The sequence below is a fragment of the Notamacropus eugenii genome, chromosome 2 (assembly GCF_028372415.1).
Source record: "Notamacropus eugenii isolate mMacEug1 chromosome 2, mMacEug1.pri_v2, whole genome shotgun sequence".
Lineage (NCBI taxonomy): Eukaryota > Metazoa > Chordata > Mammalia > Diprotodontia > Macropodidae > Notamacropus > Notamacropus eugenii.
Genome location: NC_092873.1, coordinates 285,638,336 through 285,661,253, shown reverse-complemented (window position 1 = coordinate 285,661,253; position 22,918 = coordinate 285,638,336). Strand labels below are relative to the sequence as shown.

Sequence of the window (22,918 nt, the reverse complement as noted above, 5' to 3'; positions counted from 1 at the left end):
AAACTAAGTCTCAGGTTGACTGCTACTCACTTTTCTAGTGAGTGTCAAAGGCAGAATCTGAGGTCAAGTCTTCCAGATTCCAAATCTATTGAGCTACACTACCTCTCCTTTGCTGAAAATATTGTAGAGAAGATTGAGGCTTCAGGTGGATCTTGGACTCAATAATGCCTCACAATCTGGACTGACATGCATATGGTCTATTGCACCATTAAAGAAGCCTCATTCTTTGAGTAAGGATGGTCATTTTTTAAACTAAAAAACTTAGTGATATATCTAGAAATGAAGATGACATAAAAACAACATCTCTTCCCCTCTCTTCTACCCAAGAAGCTATCCCTCTTAATAAAGAATTTAAAAAGAGTGAGAAGAAAATCAATTAAACAAAGCTAGTACATCAACTGAGTCTGACATTGATCTTTTTAAGACCAGCAAAAAACAATTTTAGTTCCAGTGATTATTTTTAGTGTATCAGATACCAGAATATAGTGAGTCAATACAAGAGTGTCTTGAAACAGGGTTATTAGGAAGATCAATGAGATAATCTATGTAAAGCATTTTATAAACCTTAATTATAGTGCTATAGAAATGTTATAAATATTACTTACCATTATTAGTGCTGTTTCTCAACCCAGAGATTCAGTCCAATTTTATGTGTTCTCCCTTCTTCTGCTCCGTGTCACCTAGGACATTTTTGAACAAAGCACATCTTGTTCGCTTTGGTCTCTCCAGTTTTGTTTGTGGGGATGCCTTCCTATCCCATTCTGTACTTGGGCAGTAAGTATAAGCAGCTCTTTGAAGGACATGCTAATCTTTTCTTGACCAGGGTAACAAATTTAAAATGAAAAAAATTCAGAATACTCTCTTTATTCTTTTGTCTCTTTAATTAACTCAGGTCTATCCTTTAGTTACTTGTGCTATGTGTACAAGTCACACTCTTTCCCTGTCCCTCCTTGTCTCTCTGTGTACTTCCTTATGTACTTCCAGTCCTTGCATATAACAATTTCCTTTTTCATCTGGGTTCCTACGGACTAAAGAATATATACATCAACTTAGAACACACATTATTTACATGGTTACTCTCTGCACATACATACAGATATATTGAAACATAACCAATCAAAATACAACACTGGAACAATTTTTGTACAGTGGCCTCTAAATAATAAAAGACATTTTTAAATGATACTTTCCTCTTTCTTCTCTTCTCTTTCTTTCCTTCCTTCTTTTCCTTTCCCTTCCTTCACTCTCTTATTCCTCCTTTCTTTTTCTTTCCCTTTCTTTATTTCCTTCTCTCTTTCCTTCCTTCCTTTTCTTTCTCTTATTCCCCTCTTGCCATCTTCCTTTTCTTTCCCTTTTTATCTCTTCTTCCCTTCTCATCCTTCCTTTTCCCTTCACTTTCCTTTCACTTTTCCCCTTCCTTCACCGTATTTCTTATTTCTTTTCTTCTGGCATTTTTAATTTTAAAATTTATAATTTACAAAGGGATTTATGTAATTTTCAACTGATCCTTACAACAAACTCGTGAAATAATTAGTACAAATATTATCATCTCTGTTTTATCGATGGAAAAACATAAACATAAACATGTCAAATGAATTTTTGGTGGTTACAAAGCAGAAAAAATATTGTAAATCTGGGATTTGGACATAGAATTCTAGTCCTCTTTCCTTTAGAATCTAGTTGCCTGTATCTACGACAGAAATTCAAGTCAAATAACTTTTTCACAAATTTAAATACTAAACTAGTTGATAAAAACTCAGTTGTCACTCTGCCTGACCTACAGTTGCTAAGTCAGTCTTTTAAAGGCTGATCAATTTTAAAGTCAATTCTGCAATTCAGAGGAGCTCAGGTCTCTGCAGAAAGTACGCAAACCCTTCATAGTCACGTGGATCTTCATCTCTTTTCTGCCATAGCCAGGAGCTACATTGGATATTCTCTCTTTTTAGACTTATATAGAGATGGCAAAATAAAACCTAGATCTGTACATTAAGAGGACTGAGACAGTGGTGGTGCCAGCCTTCATTATGGAAGGCGATGCTGATGGCTCACAATCATTAGAAAAGAAACTTTAAATTGATATGGTATATTTCAAAGAAATCCTCTGCTGTGTACTAGCAATAGCCATTAATTCATAACCTGATTTCTGAATTGAGACTTCTATTTAGTGCTTTGTTTCTCAAACCTTTATATGCAAACACAAAAAGGACCACCTGGCATTTAAAAAAATTTCTTATTTTAAATTTATGGAATAAAATAGGTATTTCCATAACATTATAATAAAAAGATTATCACATATGAAACTACAAATCTGCTATTATTGCCATTCCTTTCAAATATAACAACAAAATTATCATGTAAATTTCTTTTTCCCCTTTGTTCTTTCCTACCCCCTCACCACCCTACAGATGGCTACCATTAGGCACAAACACATGTATATGTGTATACACATACACACATACGTGTATATATATATATATACACATACATATATATATGTAATTGTTCTACACATACTTCTTTTGATCAGTTCTTTCTCTGGATGCAGATAGTGTCTTTCTTCATATATCCTTTATAATTAATTTGGGTATTTATAATAGTCAAAATAACGTATTTGCTCAAAATCATTCTTAAAACAAAATTGCTATTACTGTATACAATGAATTGGTTCCCCTCATTTTCCTCTTCAAACTTTTTTCCCCACTATCTTTGATTTCAATGACATTATGTCACAGTTTTTAATATTTTTTATGGGGTGAAACCTTTTTCTTGCCCTTTTTATGCTGTTATGAATTCAGCATCCTTAGTCATTCCAGGTCCTAAGTTAACTGAAATTCCTCTCTTTTGAAGGAGTTGGTCTCTTCTTTGTCAGATTCTCCTTCCAGTGAATCTTCCTCTTGGGCTTTCATCTAACAATCAAGGAAACAGATACCTCTGTTGCTGATAGCCATGAATAATACTGATTGTGGCTCTCCACCCTTTTTATAGGAGCTCCTTCCCCTCAGTAGAAGGATTTGAAGAACGTTTTACAACTTGTTTCGTTATCTGGGAGAAGAAAGGACTCTTTTCTATTCTAATTAGGTGACATAATTACATGTCACATTTTTCTTTCTGAGCTGTTTTGTATTCACTCAATTTTTAATGTCATCATTAGTATGCATAGATGCTCCTCTGGCTGGGTACAGATGTTAATTTTTAGGATTGCCATGTTTATTGTGGCCACAAGATGTCAGCCCAATCTGTGCATGTCAAAGAGGTGAGTAAGGCTCTTTACTCCTGACAGCACAATGAGGTGATTAATCTATTGAAGACCTTATAAGTGACTTTGAAGAGTCTAGTGTTCAAAATCCTGGTACCTGTCCATGTGACTTCCTTATTTTATCAATGGAAGCATTATTCATTAACTAACCAATAATATTCCTAGGAGATTTTAGCTATTCATACAATTGCATCTTTAATTTAAATCTAAGATTTTCCAGCATACACTTTTGCAATTGTTGTTGTGAACCACATATGCTGATGACAGTATGGCACTGTGGGTACCCATTAGTAGTATGTGTGGTTTATAATGCCACATGTTCAAAGAGAGAAACGTATCCAAGTAAGATAAGTGAGGGAATTGCTAGATCAATAAGAGAATGATATGTACATATCACTTAAAGGTTTGTAAGGTACTTTGGATAGAACAATCCAAATCTTACCACACAATCTGTGTGGTAAATTCTGTAGGCATTGGGATAAGTGAGGAGTGCATGGGGGAGTCAAGAGGTAATTTTGTCTGTGAATGAGACTTCCAGTAGGGAAATTGCCTTGTGGGATGCAGATCTTTTGTAATCTATATTCTCAAGAGGTTGCCTAGGGCACCAAGAGGCTAAGTGACTTGTCCCTGATCACCTAGTTTAGATATTTTAGAAGCAGGTCTTCCTGACTCTCAAGCCAGACTTCTATTCACTATGCCATGTAGCTGCTCACTATGCAGAGTATTATTTGAATTTTACAGATTGAAGATCATAAAGGTTAATTATCTTGCCCCCATAAACACAGCACCAGAGGCAGGATTTGAATTCAGATTTGAATTCAGATCTTTTTTACTCTAGTTGCGATTCTGTTCCTCCCTTCCTCCCTCCCTCCCTCCCTCCCTCCCTCCCTCCCTCCCTCCCTCCCTTCCTTCCTTCCTTCCTTCCTTCCTTCCTTCCTTCCTTCCTTCCTTCCTTCCTTCCTTCCTTCCTTCCTTCCTTCCTTCCTTCCTTCCTTCCTTCCTTCCTTCCTCTCTTTCTTTTTCATAGTATTTTATTTTTTCCAGTTACATGTAAAGACTATTTTAACATTTTTAATATAAAAATTTGAGTTCCAATTTTTTCCCTCCTTCCTTACCTTCCCCCAACCTAGATGGTAAACAATTTGATACAGATTATATATGTTCAGTCATGTACAACATATTTTCATGTTAATCTGGTTGTGAAAGAAGAAACAGAACAAAAGGGAAAAAACATGAAAAAAAAGAAAGTGAAAATAGCATGCTTCAATCTGCCTTCAGACTCCATCAGTGTTTTCTTTGGGTTTGGATAGCATTTTCCATCATGGGTCTTTTGGACTGCAGTGTTCGAAATTTCTACTAACTCATTTGGTCTTTCATGTGAAGGGAATACCTTTAGAACATCTACTAAGAGTCTTTTGGAAAGTTAATGCAGAAGTAGGCTTTTAGTTGACATGCCATCATCCAGATGGCTACAGAGTCATAGGTAATAAGTCTTGAGTTGGAAGGGACCCTAGAACAATAATGTTCTCTGGATTTAGAGTCAAGAAGACCTGAATTTGAATCCTGCTTCTTACACTTATTAGCTATGTGGCATTATGAGAGTGGCACTTAGTCTTTCAGTCTCAGTTTCCTTATCTTCAGAATGGGGATAGCAATAACACCGACCTCACAGGGTTGTTGTGAGGACTTGTTGAAATGGTAGATGCAAAGCACTTTGCAAATCTTAAAAGTACTATGTAAAAATCCCATTAATTCCTTCATTTGATAATTGAGACCTAGATAAGTTAAGTGACTTACCCAACATAATAAGGTAATAAATAGATGATAAGGAATTATTATGTGAGACTTCTCACCCTAAATCCCCACCCCATCCCCACCCCCAATAAACCATACACATAAAATATTGATAACATGTAGGTGTGAAAATTCTGCGTTTTACCAGTTTTATTTTTGTCCTTGTGTCTCCAACTCTTAACACAATATTTAGCATATAATAAGTACGTTTGTAGATTAGTTAACTCTTGTCTCTGAACCTTCCTAGCCATGTAGCAATGGAAAAATCACTTAGCCACTCTAAGCCTCAGTTTTTACATCTGTAAAAAGAAGAAAATGATATTTAACTCACAAGGGTTATGATGAAAATTAAATGAGGCAGTATATACAAAGTACTTTATAAAAGCAAAATGATTGCTTTTTAAAATTTAGTATTTAAGTTTATAATGTTTCTTTTTCTTTTCTTAGAGTGTATTTAAGCTTTGTATTTAAGTTTAAAATAAATTAATAAAAATAAACTATATGATTTCTGAAAAAAGAGGTATTGCTTTTATATATTTTATGAGCCAAGATATTCTAAAATAAAAATTTGACTTTCTAAATATTTATGCTATTCTTATGCATTGAATTCCTAAATCTACACTATTCTAGACAGCTCCTGATTGAATACTAGTACTAATTAGCTATCAAGAAGAAGTTGAGTTGGGTCAGCTTATCCCCCTCCACTGTCTCTCTCACTCTCCTCATTTAACTCTCAGCAGCTACCTCTTTGGGACAGCTCGACAACTCCATGTCAGTCCTGGGGTCAGGAAGACTCACCTTTCTGAGTTCAAATCTGGTCTGAGACACTTACTAGCTGTGTGATTCTGGGCAAGTTACTTAACCCATTTTTCCTCGATTTCCTCATCTGTAAAATGAACTGGCAAAGGAAATAACAAACCACTCATGTCTTTGCCAAGGGAACCCCAGATGGGGTCATAAAGAGTCAGATATGGCTAAAATGACTGACCAACAACAGAAGCCTCTTTGGTGTCCAGTAAGAGGAAATGATAACTGCAAGAAGTTCAGACAAGATATCATGGAGAATTTGGAGTCAACAACACTTCATACACTTCCATACCAATCCTATACTATAAAGGAACCTAACGGCTGACTAAGAAGACAAATAAGAAAATATATACAAATATATACACACACATTATGTAATAAGTGAGCCACAGAGGGGTGGAATGTATAAAACATGAAGTTTTGCTGCACTAATTCTAAATGCTAGTTCAGGAAAAGAAGAGTTGAGTTGGGGTAGAGTCATTGTAGGGAACAATAATTATTGTTAATTGCTAATTACTGGTAAGAGGAAGAAGAGAAAGAATACTTATTAATTCACCATTACTGTAAAAGACATCAAAGTGAGTATCTTAGAAAAAGGGCCGGGACTCATTGGCTCAAAAACCGTAAAATACAAATTGTAATATTGCTCTGTCCTCTAAACAATCTTTTCTGTTTTCACAGCAAACATGACCTTCCTGGGGTAAAGGAGAGGAAATTGAGTTACCTTAGTAGAAGCCAAAGCTAGGATTTGTATTCCTTTCTACACATCATTAAGCATGTTGGAGTGAAAGATGCTGGCTTTTGATATAATGATGGAGAGGCACTGGCATCCGAAATTTCCTTTAAATCATGGTAAGCTGCTTGTGAAGGCTTCTAGGTCTAAACCAGCAGAATTAAGAACCATGACAATTTTGAATTTTCTTGATTACTAGAGCTCATTGTCTAATATGATATTTGTACCCACCACATGCATTTCTCTACATGCATATTCCTGAAACAATGCAAAATGTAGTATGGGAATCTGCCAGCAATGCAGCTCAATTACATTTAACAAATACATATTAAGCACCTACTATATGTGCTCAAGGTACTAGGGATACAAAACCAAATATGAAACCATCCCTGCTATTGAGAAGCTTATAGCCACCTAAGTATATATGGCAGGTACACAAGAGATTAGCAACAAAGCATATTTAAACCAAAACAGAATAATTTCATGAGGGAGTGAATGTTGGGGGGAGGGGAAAATCAGCCAAAGTCTTATGTAGAAGATAGAAGTTGAGATGTGCTTTGAAGGAAGACAAGAAGTTCTACAGGAAGAAAGGCAATAAGAGTTAATTCAGAAATGGAGGACCACTTGTTTAAAGGAATTGAGACACAAGATAGAATGCCATGTATGGGGAATAGTTAGGAGACCAGTATGATTAGTGTAGGGTATGCATGAAAGAGACTCAAGTGAAAGGAAATAATGGAAGGGTAGGCAGGAGCAAGACTGTGAAAGTCTTCTGATGCCAGACTGAGGATTTTGTATATTGTCTGTGAATCAACAGAGAACTACTGAAAAAATTTTAGTAGCTGGATGAAGTAATCAAATGTGTGTTTTAGGACAATAAATGCTAGGTAGGGTGTCAGTGGGAGAAGAGAGAGACTATAGGCAAGGAGACCAATTAAGAAGCTATTTCAAAAGAGCAGGAAGGATATGATAAGGAACTATACTAGGTATATTTGAAGCAAATAGAACATGGAAATGAGCGATGTTGTGGAAGTAGAATTGACAAGATTTGACAACTAATTAGATATGGAGAGAAAGAGTCAATGATGCCTCAAAGACTATAAACCTTAGTGACTAGAAGGATGATGGCAATACTATCTTCAGAAATAAAGACATTGGGGTGAAGGATGGGTTTTATTAAGTTCCTTGCATGTATTTAGCACAGTGCTTGGCAAACTATGGGATTTTCTCTCATGTAAAATTGATAATTCATTCCACAAATTTTTATTGAGTGCTCACTGTTAATCCCAACGTCATGTTGGATGCTATTGGACTTACATAGATAAATCAAATGGAGGCCTTGCTCTCAAAGAAATTATACTTTAGTAAGAGGGTGAAGACATTTATGGAAATAATTATAATATAAAGCAGATTGGTATAAATGCATAAGAAATCTACAAGAAGATTCAGAAGTAATTATAGTTAAGCCTTATTGTAATATTTACAAAACATCCATGGCCATGAAATAGTCTTTAGGTGGAAGAAGCAATGATGAATTTCTGACAGGAGTGACCACAAGGTGTAGTTCATGGATATCACATGGATCGTGAAAAAAGGAAATGAAGACAGAGTAAGACATTTCACGACACCGAGGTCTTCTAACACACACCATTAAAATGAAATTGAAAACCATGACAAATTAAAGAAAATTAAAGGCTGTTTTGCCTTCTTTCCCTACAAGTTATATTTCTGAGTGTGTAGTCCAGTTGAGCAAATTCCACAGGCTAGTTTTGCCCACTTTCAAAAACATATTTGATGAAATGTCTTGAGTGCTTTTAGCTATGGAAGGGACCTAGAGAGGAGGTGGCTAAGAAATGAGATGAAGAGCCCTCTGGAATGCAGGGCTTTTCCTAAGAATTTAGAGGCCTTTCTTGCTTGGCTTATCATCCTATCATTTCTCCTTAGCACCAGTGGATGCCAAAGATCTGTCACACAGTCTCCTAGCAAAGTCCTCTGTATTTCTGCCAATAGAATGAATTAGGCTTCCCAACATATGCAGGTATTTGTAGAAAGCAGTCTGTTTCCCCTCTTGGCTGTTTAGTTGTCTGTAACAATAATGTCATAAATAAATAATGGTTCTGTAAGGGAAAGGGAGAAGGAGATGGGAGAGAGAAGGAAAGAAGTTTATCAGACAGAATACATGCCAGGCAGTATAACTCGGGTTGGAAGGTTAACACAGATTAAACAGAAGAACACACTGTTGGTGAGGAAACTGCAGGTGGGAACATCTTTCACTGGGGAGCTCATTCTCTCTCCCCCGCTATTTGGCTGAAATGGTGGCTGCCAGCTCGATCTGCTTTTAGATTGAAGATGTTTGTCATCGCAAGTAGGGGGTTGGATCTTGCTCCAATTTGAGTAATTCAGTTGCCATTTAGACATTGCAGGGAGCCTTGTGAGGGAAATGGTTCTGATGTAGCAGATGATGTAGGATTAGCAGGAACCTTCGACCACTATGGGGAGTGTTTTCTAGAAAAAAATGCAACAGATTTAAGGGAATTTCATGACCAGGTGAGAGGTTGTCAAGGCTGAAAACTTATTTCTTCCATTTTTCCTCAGATGACTAGGGATAAGCACAGGGAGAACATCTGTGATTTCACTCCGTGGCATAGGGAACTCCCAGATGAGAAGACTCCCTCTGTCAATGAAGTTGGTGTTTTCTCTGCAATGCACAGTCTTAGAAAATGGCCTAGAGTACTTAGAGACTGAGTGACTTTCTCTGAGGTCAGTCATACAGAAAATATATTTTATAGGTGAGACTTCAACCCAGTTTCTCCTGGTTTCAAGTGAATTCTCTAGAAAATTAAACAAATATTTGTTCCATGTCTATTGTGTTCAGGGTATTATGCTAGGCAGAGGGAAGGCATAATTTAGGCATGACATGAAATCTTGATAAACCTGGAAATTTAAGAGGAAGTGACAGATGCACAAAGAGCTGCAATCCAAAATAGCTCATACTTATTATCTACGTGACCATGGGCAAGTCAACTTCATCCCCCTAAGCTTCAGTTTCCTTACTTATAAAATGAGAATAATATTAAATTGCAAGACTTTATTAAATATAAATTATGTGCCATAGGCAAAGGATACACACACCATTGTGAAAATTCCTGGCCTCAAGAAACTTACATCCTAAAGAGAGAGACAACATGCATAAGGAAATATTAGCAAGGGAAGAGTATTTTGGTCTAGGAAGACAAGGGGAGTGCAAATAACCCTATAGGGGATTTAACTGACAAAAATTACTTTTCAAAATTATTTTCCATAAGTAATGGTGATATTCTGCTGCAGTTCCTAGAGCAAGAAGAAAAGGGTGGAGGGCATACATGCTACAGAGGCAGAAAGGATGTATAAGAAGGTGAGAGAGTAGAGGCAAGCATGATTTGGTGTACTAATTTTGGCCCAACAATTAGTACCAAGGAAACAGAGGTTCTCCATTAGCCAGTACACACCATCCATATGTGGAAACATCAATTTTAGCAGATGGACACTCTCTAGGTCTTTCTGAAGAACTTTGGAATCAAATGAGAGACATTGGCACAGGACCACCCAGAATGGTGTACCCACATCAGAGAAAGCATTCTGTTCTATGAGCAAAGCAGATTTGAAGTAGTTCAAAAGAAACATGAGATATGTAAATTTAGAGATACCTCAACTCCAAATGTTCATATGGGCTGTTTGTATACAATCTGTGATAGTTTTCTGAACTCATAGTGTTCTGATCAGCCACAATCAGACACACTTTACCTTGACCCCCAACATAGTGATATCATTTTGGTCCTCTTAGAGTATGAAGGACAACAACCAACCAACCAGTCAGTATAGACTTTTCTTCTCTCAGCTTTCATGTAGCAATTTTCTTGCCCTTCTATATGTGTGAAACATAATTCCCCAGTTCCTTAGTGGATAGTTTCCTTTCTCACCAACATGGTGTTCCCTCCACTCACAGGGAGCCCTTTTCCCACAGGAATACCTTGGAATTTTTTTCTTTCCCAGAACAATAGAACTCACAAAATTTGGAATCTAGGAAAAAATGTGTCATGGGATTCATAGTAGTATCTTCTGTAGGTTTCAACAGTCTTATTTGCATTCAAAGACTTCCATTTGGGCTTTGAGCTTAGGGGAAAGTGCTTTCAGAAACATATCTAGAATTGGCGGTATTATAAGAAAAGATGCTAGGAAATGCACCCATCCAAGTTAAGTAAAAGAAAGGTTTAAGAACTTGAAAAAAATGTGACCAAATCTCTAAGTACACGATGAACACTGTGTTCAATGGAAAGTGTGCAATGAGCAGTGTTCAACAGTTCATGAAGAGATAGATGTCTACTCATCACCAGTCTATGCAGCAGCACCCCTAAATATGGATGAGGCAACTTCCCTTTGATGAAATGGCAGAGGATCTAATGCTTTAAAAGAAAGAGAAACCTAAGCTTATAGGAAATTCTCCTTTAAAGAATCATAGAATTTTGATGCCATTGAGGCTAATGTAGAAGGATAAATGGTCATCTAGGCTCTGATTAAAATTCTCCAATGCAGACCATGTTACAAATGTACTTGTGGATAGCTCTAAATATATAATGATAATACTGTTATTTATGATATCATATGATGATATAATGGTAACAATAACTACCATTTATATGGCATTTTAAGACTTTCAAAGTGATATACATATCTTATTTGATCATGATTACAACTCTGAGAGGTAGGTACTACTATTATTATCCTTATTTTACAGATGAAGAAACTGAGGCAGACAGAGATTAAATGGCTTGCCCAGAGTAACACAGCTAGTAAGTGTCTGCAGCTGGATTTGAATTTAGGTTTTCCTGAATCCAGGCCAGTGCTCAATCAATTGAGTTAACTGGATGCCTATATGGAAGGTTTTCATTTTTACTTTTATTCTTAAGAATTTTGACATTGAATAATTAGCAGTTTCCCTCCTTTGCTGATAGTTTTGCCCACTGGAACCATACAGAATCATTCTAATTCTTCTTCCGTGTGCTTTTTGTTATTCAGTTGTTTCATTTGTGTTTTATTCTTCATGATCCCCATTTGGGGTTTTCTTGGCAAAGATACTGGAGTGGTTTGACATGTTTTTCTCCACCTGATTTTTACCAATGAGGAAACTGAGTCAAACTGAGTTAAGTGACTTGCCCAGGGTCATATAGCTAACAAGTATCTGAGTCAGATTTAAACTCAGGAAGATGAGTATTCCTGACTTGGCACTCTATTCACTGTGCAATCTCACTGCATGACAGCTCATTAAATGTTTGAAAATCTTTAGAATGTCCTCTCTGAGCCTTCTCTTCTGGGTAAACATTCTTTAATCCTTCAATCAATACTCATAAGATATGAACTCAAAAATCTTTGTATCTCAGGTTCCTAGCACAGTGCCAGGTCCATGGTAGGCATTTAAAAATATTCTTGTCCATTGCTTGGTTCTATCCCTGAATCATCTTTTGTGCCATCACCTGATTTCTTTTCCCAAAGAGAATGCCATACTAGTTTGGACCCTTTATTTCCTCTACTCTGCATTTCTGCTATGGTCTTTTAACAATGTTTTACATTTTCAAGCTTTTCCCACTCCATCAGTCCCTCTTACTGCTAAATTATTTGTCACAATTTACAGATCTAGCCATTCTCTTGACAGGTCAAAACTCCACAATAATTCCTAATGGGCTATAAACATTTATTCCAAAGTCCATCACCTCACATAAAGGGTACCCATGATTTAGTTCCAATCATTCTCCCAACTTTATTTCTTCCTTCTTTCACATCTCTATGTACCAAATCCAAATATTCACTATCCAAATTTTTCTTTTCCTTTCTTTCTTCTGTGCTATTGTTCCCATCTGTTTACCCCAAATCTGCTGCAGTTGTGATCTTTACCTGCTAAGATTCTTTCCATCCTTCAGAGTCTAAGTCATATGCAAATTTCTTCATGAAACTTTCATTGGGCTCTTAATCCTCCAATCAGAAATTGTCTCTCTTTCCTTTGAACTCTCATATTCTTTTATTTGTTTCTTTCCTTGTTTTCCATATTCTCATTTGAATTTTGGTTATTTGTCCTCTTTTTTTCCTACCGATGTTCTTCGGGGATGTGGCATCATGTAGTGGAAATGACCTTGGATTCTTATTGACTGTTATAAAGCTTCCAGGGGAGCATCATCCCTGGAAGTTCCATTGAATCCAGAGAAGGTGTATTTGTGTGTGTGTGTGTGTGTGTGTGTGTGTGTGTGTAGGGGTATAGGGGCTAGGGCAGAGTTTAAGAACTGCCCATTAGTTGCCTGAGAACCAATCATAAAGTTCATAAAGACTCACAATTAGGTTGGTCATGGGATGATGATATTTTGGTCATAGCAACTCTCAAAGTTGGCTGAGCTGCTAAAAACTCCTTCCTTGAAATCACCTAGTAATTATTTTTTATACATTTATACAAGTTCATGTGGTTTACCCAGATTAAGTTAGGGATTACCATCATTCAGTTTTCTCTTTATGTTCCCAGTAGTTCTTGGCAAAGAATAGATGCTTAGCAAATGCATATTAGTTGATTGATAAAAAGACTGAAATCTTTATTGCTGAAAGTCCAACTTATAGCAACAAAGTTCCAGATCCTTGGACTATTGAGGTAAGTATTCTCCTACTAGATCATAAACTCCTTGAAGGTAGGGGATTCATCTTCATTGTTTTTGTATTTCCTTTAGGCATTTCTGTACCAAATGATTTGCAGATGATAGGTGCTCCATAAATGGATGCAGCTACTTACCAAATTTAGAGTGATAGAATGTTAGAGCTAAAAGAGACCTGCTTTTCTACTTATTACCATTGTGATTTTGGAAAGGGAAACCATTGAATGTATCTAGACCCTATTTTCCCTGCCTATAGAAATGAAAAGTTTGGTTTAGATGGTCTATAAGGTCACTTCCACTCGTGATCTTATGATTTTATAATGCTGTGACCTTAAACATCATTTAGCATCTCTCACTGGAAATATTTCCTAGTACATGGATTAAAATGGAATTCTTTTTAAATATAAATTTGTCTCTCTTCATCCTCTTCTTCCTCCTCCTTCTCTCTCTCCCTATCTCTCCCTCTCTCTTTCTCTCTCACACACCCATCTTCCCTCTGTATATTTTGTCACCTTTTATGGGAAGCTACAAAGAAATTCAGTATTCAGTCTGTAAAAACAACAATAGTATTATAAGTCTGGGGGTTCATTCTTTAATAATGAAATCTTTATATCAACCAAGTGTTTCTGGTCAAAATTAAAAAAAAAAATGAGACGTTTGTCTTGGAGTCCATAGACCTGATTTCATATACCACAGTTCATTCGTATGTTTAATTTCCGAGGTACTTCTCTACTCAGCTCCACCTAAAATCATTGTGAAAGTGAAAGTTTTTAGCTTCGAGAGGGCAGAAATTGAGTCTGTAGAACTTGACTTGAATAGCACCAGTCTAGGGCCATCTACGGTAACCATTGAAAGTTTTGCAGAGGTATTCATTGGAAGGGAGGTTAGGGAGAAGATGGAGACCAATAGAAAATAATATGAATCAATTTTTCCCAAGTTCCATAATTCCTGGTGGAGATACAGCTCAATTCTTTTACTTCATCCTTCTACTTATGTTGTAGTTCCTGCTTAAGATGTATGTATTCTTCTTAAAACTAATCATTTACAAAATCTGAAACTGAAGGTGATCTCCATGCTCTGAGCAGATTTTAATCTCACAATGTCTTTATCCTGGATGTTATTCCTATGCATGCAGAAGGACAGCTCTGATAAATGTCAGAAAGCCAGCTTTTTGAGCCCTTTGATGGAATCAGATAATATGGAGAATGATGGAAGTTTCTAAGAGATGTCACAGATGCTTGGCACTCTGTCTTTCTCACTCTAATCTTTCTTTGACTGAACTGAGTTTCCATTATCCTGAAGGAGAATTTCTTTTTTCATTTTGAAAATTGTCTTGATCTTTTAATTTTTATATTACATTAATTTCAGAAAGCATCCCTCCCCTTTCAATAGGCTGTGAGCCTTCTTTTATAAGAAAGAATAAGTAGGAAAAAAAAGGAAGGAGGGAAGGGAGCAGTTTAGCAAAACTAACCAATATGTTAATGGGGTCTGACAGTGTATACAATGGCACATTCTCAGAAGAGGGATACATTTTTTCATTCTTTTCTTTTAGGCCAAGCTTTGTCATAATTACTGTATTCAGTTTATTTAAATTTTTTTTGTTATTCTCTTCCATTTACATTGTTACAGGCATTCTACGTAATATTTTGCTGGCTTTTCTTATTTCACTTTGCATCAATTCATATAAGCTGATGAAATATTTCAAACATATATTAAGAAAAAAATAACACACACAGGACCCAACTAATGTATTTCTTCTAAGAACCTAAAAAGGGATTTTTATTTGGACCAAAAAGTGATATGGAAGGAAACTCCAACACACAAAAAATTGTTGAGACAACACTAAATCTTTATTTTGACAAAATGACCCCCAAAATCTTAATTTCCTGGCACAAAGAGCATGTGTGTCAGAGAGGTGAGACTGAAGGAAATTCACATATGTTCAGATGCTTGCTCCATTGGCTTTAGGGTAAACTGGGCAGTTCTAAGACACCTTGATTTATGAACTAATTAATGGTACACAACAAAAATACTTATAGAAATGTCTTCTTCCATCCCCCCCATCCCTAAGCTCACCCCCTCCTAAACAACAGGAAAATGGGTTTTACATGTTAGAAAATTAAATTCAATATATATTTATGAGGCCATTCAAAATGTGAAGTCCTTTACTACTAAGTCTCTAGTAAGCAGAAATGTCCATGTATCAAAACCTAATTGTGCCACAGTCCCAGGCTTGGGGGATAAATTAAGTCTTAAGCTGCAAAAGACATTGGGCATTCATTTTAAGGCTTATTATAGCTATGATGATATGGGCATTAATAAATCCAACATGAAAGGTAAAAAAAATAAAACAAGGCCAAGCGACAAATAAGATATACCTATTGGCTTTTTTTGGCAAAATGTTTCTTGTTGACCGTTCATTAAAGGCACAGGAATATTTATCTATTGTCATCCAAAGATTCCAGTGTTCTAGGTTCAAATGAATTCTTAGCAAGGAGAAAACTCTCCTTCCTTATTCCCCTACAATCCCATAACCTTTCTAAAAGAAGAGCTAGTCTCCTCAACAGGCATGAAGGAAGAAACTGATGGCAGCAAGACTGAGGAGAGTTGCTTGCTCTGCCTAAAAGATAGATAACTTTCTAATACAGGGATTCTGAACCTTGGGTATCATGGACCCAGAAACAGACTTTTGTAGGGAGGGTGGTGAGTCTATGAACTTGGGTGGGAAAAATACACTTTTATTTCAATATAACTGATTTTTTATAATCCTAGATATGTTCTTTTATAGATTTAGAAGCACTCCTCTGAAAAGGGGTCATGTGCTTCACCAGATTGCCAAAGAGATGTGTAACACAAAACAAGTTAACAACCCCCATTTAGAGGCATGAATAACAGGGGTAATGAGTGCTGAGACAAGGGGAGAGCCAAGATCATTCAGCCAAAATCTAGACAGAGGAGAGAAGTGCAGATTAAGATATGAGAGTCAATCAATGAGCTTAGTCCATTACTAAGGTCTCAGATAATAAACTATACAAGTAAGACTCAGAGAAAGTAACCTAGCAGGATTAGTTAGGTCAGAAACAAAAAGGGTGAGTGGGGAATTTGGAGCTAGTCGTAACCATGAGGTTTAGAAAGGCCCTAATTATACAGGTCAATGGGGTCATAATGGCAAAAGGATTTGTGGAGGTCCTTTTCTGACTTCAGTGACTACACTGACTCCACTTAAGCCTTTAAAGGAAAATTCTTTCAGCCTGAATCCGGCAGATTTTCTTTCCCTGATTTAGCAGCATCCATTATTAAGGTTTTGCTTTGATGATTCATCATGGTGTGCTTAGACCTTGGGGTTCTCAAAGGCCATGTCAATAGAGTCCAAAGTCTGTCAGATTCTATCAAGATGGGAAAGCCTCCACAATAGGCCTGGTCATGCACTGTGTGTTTGAAGACCAGCATGTTTAATTTGCCTAGTTACTACCAGTTTGGATGCCAGGCAGGAACTTGTATTGGCCTTGGCAACTCATGCAAATCGTCTACGTACATATGGAGAGGTTACATCCTGTGTTGGCTGGAGGATGGAGTACCTGTGCTGGAGGGAAAGATAAAAGGGGAGGGAAAGGGTGCACGCAAATTCAAGACACATTGATTTATGAACTAATTAATGGTATACAACAAAACAGTTATAAAAATACCTCCCCTATCCCTGTGCTGAACTTTCCCCCTCTCAAACAGGAAAAATTATTTTGCATGTTAGAAAATTAAGTTTAACATATCATAGGTACTTGAAGTATGGAAATATTTCCTGTAATGCTAAAACTGACCTTAGAGGTTCAAATATCTTCATTTTACAGATGAGAGGATTGAGGCCCATAGAGATGAAGTAGTAGGTTCAAAATTGCAACTGCAGAACTAGGACAAGAACCCATATTCCACTCACTCTCTTTAAGGGATCGTTCTACAATAAAGTTAAATAATGAAGATCATATACTCAACTTTGTTCTGACCAGAACTATGATTTCATTATTGCCAGGGACTTTCAGGGCAGAAACTCCTTCCACCACTGCAAATTAGTGCTTGCTGTCCAACTTTAGATTATAAGAGAATTGTTTGAGGGTACTGAGAGATTAAAGGACTTGCCATGGGTCTCACAGCCAGTATGTCCTAGAAGAGGGCTTCAAAGTCAGGACTCTAAAGCAGGTTTTCTACATACTAGTCAATGTTGTCCCTCTATAATCTTCTTTTTCATGTTACATATTCTGGTCTGGTTTCAACTAGGAATTTATGGATTATATTGTCCATTTGTATTCCTATCATAAGTCTGTGCAATAATGAGGTATAGACACACTTTCTAGTGTAGACAAGGGTGTAAATTCATTAGAATCAGGGGCTAAGTTAAATCTTCATCACAGACCCTAAAGATCTGCTACAACAGCCCATGGACATACAATACATACTTTTTAGCCAACTGACAGTTTGTCAGTGTAGAATACTTTTGAATCATGGCAAAAAACTAAAAACTCTTGGGTAAAGTAAGCTTGAGTTTCTTTGAGCCCTTGCCTCTGGCTTCATATCAGGTCACACTTACAGGTGAGAGAAAAAAATTACCTGAATGTCAATGTTTCTCTGAATTCTTTCTATTCAACTACAGTAGCTGTAGCTGAAGAAATGAGAGGGAATGGTGGACTTTCTGCAGGAAAAGGCCTGTTAAAGACTCAATAACTTGGGTGTGGGGGTTAAAGACTTTGAAGATGATTCTAGGCATGATAACCACCATTCTCCTAATATTTAGAGTCAGGTTACCTTACCAAAGGGTGTGTTTGAGAAGATATGGGAGACACTGCTTGACCATTAAGAGACTTTGGGGGATTGAAATTCTAGGTATAAGGATACAAAAGGCTAGAACATACAATAAATTCAAAGTGGATGCTCACTTATATCCTAAATTATATCATAGATCATTTAAAATGTGTCCTGGACAAACAGTTGAGGTTGCTATTTCCCTCCCCTAACACTGTTCTACAGAGAAAGTTCAATCTCTTTGCACTCTGCACTGGCCAGACTCCATCTGGAGCAAGAAGCCCATTTTTGCAGTGTAATATTTTAAGAGCAATATTGGCAATCCAGGGAGAAGTTCATCAGAATAATGGAGGCTCTTGAAAATGATCTCTTAGAAAGAATGGTTAAAACAATTGAGGGTTTATATTCTGGAGGAGAGAAGAGTGATGAGGAGCATTATGTATGTAGCAAGCTAGAATTATGGACAGTAGCTACACCCCTGATAAGGAGCCTTCTTTTATTTTAAGCCCTGGTCCATAAATCCAAAATCCATTTTCAGTTGCTGTCTTCCTAAGTAACAGTTTGCTACCCAACTCTCCTTTATTCTTTAGAAACTCATGCCTTCAAACAGCTTTAGTAATAAAAATATCTCTTAGTCAGGGATGGAGTGCATATAACAAGGGCTGGTTAAAAATACACTTAATTGGAGAATCACAAATCTAATCTAAACTAAAAGTTAAGTGGGGACTTAGGGAAGAAAATTGTAACCACTCTTCACAGTATCTAGATTGCTACATACATACATATATATTATATATACATATATAATATATATGGTCAAAAATATCAATAGATGCAATCAGTAATTTGCAAGATACAAAAAAAAAATCCAAGAAAGGAATCGACTGTAAAATCTATGACCTCAAGATGTCAACACACAAATATGCAAATGATGTATGGATAATTATCAAGCTATACTAGGAAACCTAATGTATAAAGGGAAATTTGATTTCTTTTGTATCATTAGGACTTGGTAGGATGGGACCTATAATTGGAATATAACTGAAAGAGTGCATCCAATTTAAAAGAAATAGGGAAAAATATAATTGGCAGAGACAAGCCAAGATTCAGAGTAGCAAGAAGCACAGTTAGGTAATGCCCAGCAACTACTTCACAAAGATGTAGAAAATGTGTCTGATTGAATTCTGAATTTGAAACATAAGGAAAATAATTATAGTGAGTCATTTTTGCAACTCAGGTTTAGCATAGGAAGTTAGAAATATTCTAGTTTTGCTGTGTTTGTCCTTCGTTCTCAAAGAGGGCCATGACATCAAGGTGATGACATGACTTGCAGTTGACTTTGATTTGAGTGAGGGAGGGCTATTCAAGGTCACCAACCTCACTTTCATCTGGGTCCATCATAGAAAGTTAGAAATATTCTAGTATAGAGAGTGAATGAAGGCCTTCCCATGGCAAGGTGTGAAGGCCTGAAGGGGTCCCAGATCTGTCACAAAGAGGGCCTGACCTTGTGCAGGGAGAATGAACAGTTGCCAAGAGATAGTTTTGTCACAACTCAGTGCTGGGTAATAGATCTGGTGCATACTGATGAGAGAAACTTGACTTACAGGTGGTGATGGAGGACAACTGAAGGCCCAAAGCTGTATATGGAATCAGGAACAAGTGCAAAAAGCAGCAACAGTTTATGAAGCTCAGATTGCATTTGAGACTCCGACACAAAGTTCAAAATCAAGAAATAAGGTTAGAAGAATGAACAAATGAACAAACAAAAAATCCTGCCAAAATCCCTTTGGATTTTCAGGAGGCAACTCCCACATAAAAACTCCTAGAAACATTATACCACAAATTCAAAGGTTCAGGTCAATGAAAAAATACCACAAACAAGCAGAAAAGAAAAATTCAAGGTGTCACTGTTAGGATCACACAAGATTTGGCAGCCAACACTATAAAGAAGAGATCTTGGAATAGAGAAAACAAAAAACCAAAGAAATTAAAAACCTAGGCTTATAAACAACAATAAATTACTCAGCAATATTCAGTATAATCCTATAGGGGAAAAACTGTTCCTTTAAGGAAAGAGAGCACTTTCACGTATTCCTGATGACAAGTTCAAAGCTGCACAGAAACTTTGAAAAACAAATAGAGAAAGCAAGAGAAACATAAATAAACACGAGTGAGCAAGTGCAAGGAACTAAACAAAGTTGAACAGTTTGCATTCTAATACAAGGAGATGATACATGTGTCCCCTCGGTAGCCTATCATTATTGCTAACTATAAAAGAAGTCTAATAAAACAGAGAATTCAGAAGTGGGTTGTTTCTTTTTTGTTTTTGTTCTGTTTGTTTTTCATTATCTTAAAACAATAAAGGAAAGGGACTAGGAAATGGAATGCTCTGTGGGGGGGGGGAGGAAGAGAGGAAGGATAGAGGAAATTAACACATATAATTTAAATGTACAAATAGAAGAGTATAAAAACAAGGAGGAAGGGATAGGGGAGCTGGAGACACTTGTACCTTATTTTGATCCTATGGTCAAAGGTAGGAAAAATATACACACAAATAATTGAATGAAGAAATATGTTTCATTTTAACAGGATGGAAGTGGGAAAACAAAGATGGGGAAATAAGAGAGTGTGTAGATTAAGGTAGAGATTCATCTTGAGCAAAAGAAATCTTAGTTATTCAGAGTAAATTATGAAAAAAAGTTTAAAATGAAAGAAAGGATAAGAACCTTTCACTGAGCTCTGGGAGAGGGGAAGAGAAGGGGGCTAGGGGAGAAGCAGATTCCATTAAATATAGAGTACTGGTGCTGAGTACACTCATCCTATGTCACCTTCCTCTGCTTGAAAAAAGAGTTAGCAAGTAATACATCTCATGGTCTAAAATTCTAAAGAGCTCAGCTCAAGAGGGTTTGAAAGTTCTCAAGAATAAATAATATTGTCCCAATTTTTCAAGTGAAAGAAGAGAGTTGAGTCTTAGAAATAGAGATTTGCCTATGGCCACATGGTAAGTAGCAGAGCTGGTATTTAAGCTTAGGTGGTCTGACTCCATTTTTAAAAATTTTACTACAGGAATGCTTTGTGAGATTCATAGAAAAACCATACAAATTCCCTATTTCCTCACTTTTCTGAAAGACCATTATAATTATTGGCAAAGATGGCATCTCCTAATGCCCCTATACCATGAATATGCATCACATATGTGTGTGCACTTCAGTATACAATACCATAGACAAGCGGTAGAAACCATAAAGAGATAGATAATTGAACTTGATGTAAGAAAAGTTTCCCTGATATTTTGTTATTCAATTGTTTCAGTCATGCCTGATCCTTTATGACCTGATTTGGGGTTTTCTTGGCAGAGCTAAAGCAGTGGTTTGCCATTTCCTTTTCCAGCTCACTTGACAGATGAGGAACTGAGGTAAACAGGGTTACCTGACTTGCCCAAGGTCATACAGCTAATAAATACCTGAGGTCAGATTTGAACTCATGAATATGAGTCTTCCTGACTCCAGGCTTGGCACTCTATCCACTGTGCCACCAAGCTGTGCATTCCCAATATTTAGAGCTATCCAAAATATGAGAAAGAATACCTTAAAAGGTAACTAGGTCCCTAATTTAAGAAATTCTCCACCAAAGCTTCTATAACTAGTTGGATATTGTGGAAGGAATGCAGGACTTGGAGTGAAGAGACACCTGGATTCAAATTCTGCGTTTCATGCTAATTGTAAATGCTTGTGTAAATCACAATCTCCTTGAGCCTTTGCTCCTTCTGAAAAAATAAGAATGATATTTCCCCAAACACTAGCTTCCTTAGGCTGTTTTGAGGATCAAACATGATAATATATGTAAAACACTTAGCAAACATTAGTGTTATGTAAATCAACTATTAATTGTAAAATAGATTCTGGCTTAAGGATCTCTTAGGTCCCTCCCAACTATAAGAGTTCATCATTCTGATGTGGCTAAATTGTGCAGATACCATAGCAGCTGATGACTTACAATTACTCAGGGACTCAGTGCCCTAACCTTATATCTAAATGCAACTTTTTAAAAAGGTTGCAAGAACATATCCTAGTAGGCATTTCCACTACTGGCACAAAGAATATGGTGAACAGTTGAAAAATTTTTTTCAAAGTTTCAAAGACCCCCTCATTATGTCCCTCAAAGAAATTTTCTGGGAGCCTCTGAAAACAGTCATCATTTCATGTAATTCAATTAAAAAAACATAACAGAATCTGAGAGCTGACAGGGTATAAACACTCTGTTCTTTCTCCTATTAGAAGCTTCAGAATATGATTAAAACACCACATGGACACCTGGTGCAAAGATTCTCTTAAAAATCAGGATGTAAACTCATCTAACAGTCCCTCCATTTTAGCGTGTTCATCAGCCAAACATCCTACACACTTTTTCTGAGAACATCTGTGACTGTCTGGAATACACATACACACACACACACACCATATACATATATGTGTATATATAAAGTCTTTGACTTTATACTCACTCCAAGTATTCAACAATTTCTTAGATCCTGTGATCTACCTTGGTGTAGTACTACCAATATGATATCACTCATACCCTTGTCTTGAATACTATCAATAGGACTTGATGAGGTTCCAGACTTCTTACTAACAGAGCCCTCCCTTAATTCTCTTACAAAGAGTGTCATTAACACACTTCCCTGATGGATCTTGAGTTGCAGGGGAGCACTTTTCCCACAACTCCTTCTTAAATTTGCAGCTAGCTGAAGATTGAGAGCCTCTTCACATTATGCAGCTACACTCCCAAAGTAAACAAGAATTTGAAAAACATTGCATGACTGTTTCCTTGCTTAATGTCTGTCTGGTCTTCTATCCTTCTAGAGATAAA

General features: G+C 36.7%; 1 long non-coding RNA gene across 1 annotated transcript; it reads left to right on the top strand.

Moving 5' to 3' along the window:
• The first annotated feature begins 6,548 nt into the window (after positions 1-6,548).
• Positions 6,549-20,356, top strand: LOC140523908 (uncharacterized). The gene is made up of 2 exons (XR_011973506.1): positions 6,549-6,709; positions 19,656-20,356. It is a non-coding gene; the product is annotated as an uncharacterized lncRNA (long non-coding RNA).
• Positions 20,357-22,918: the final 2,562 nt, after the last annotated feature.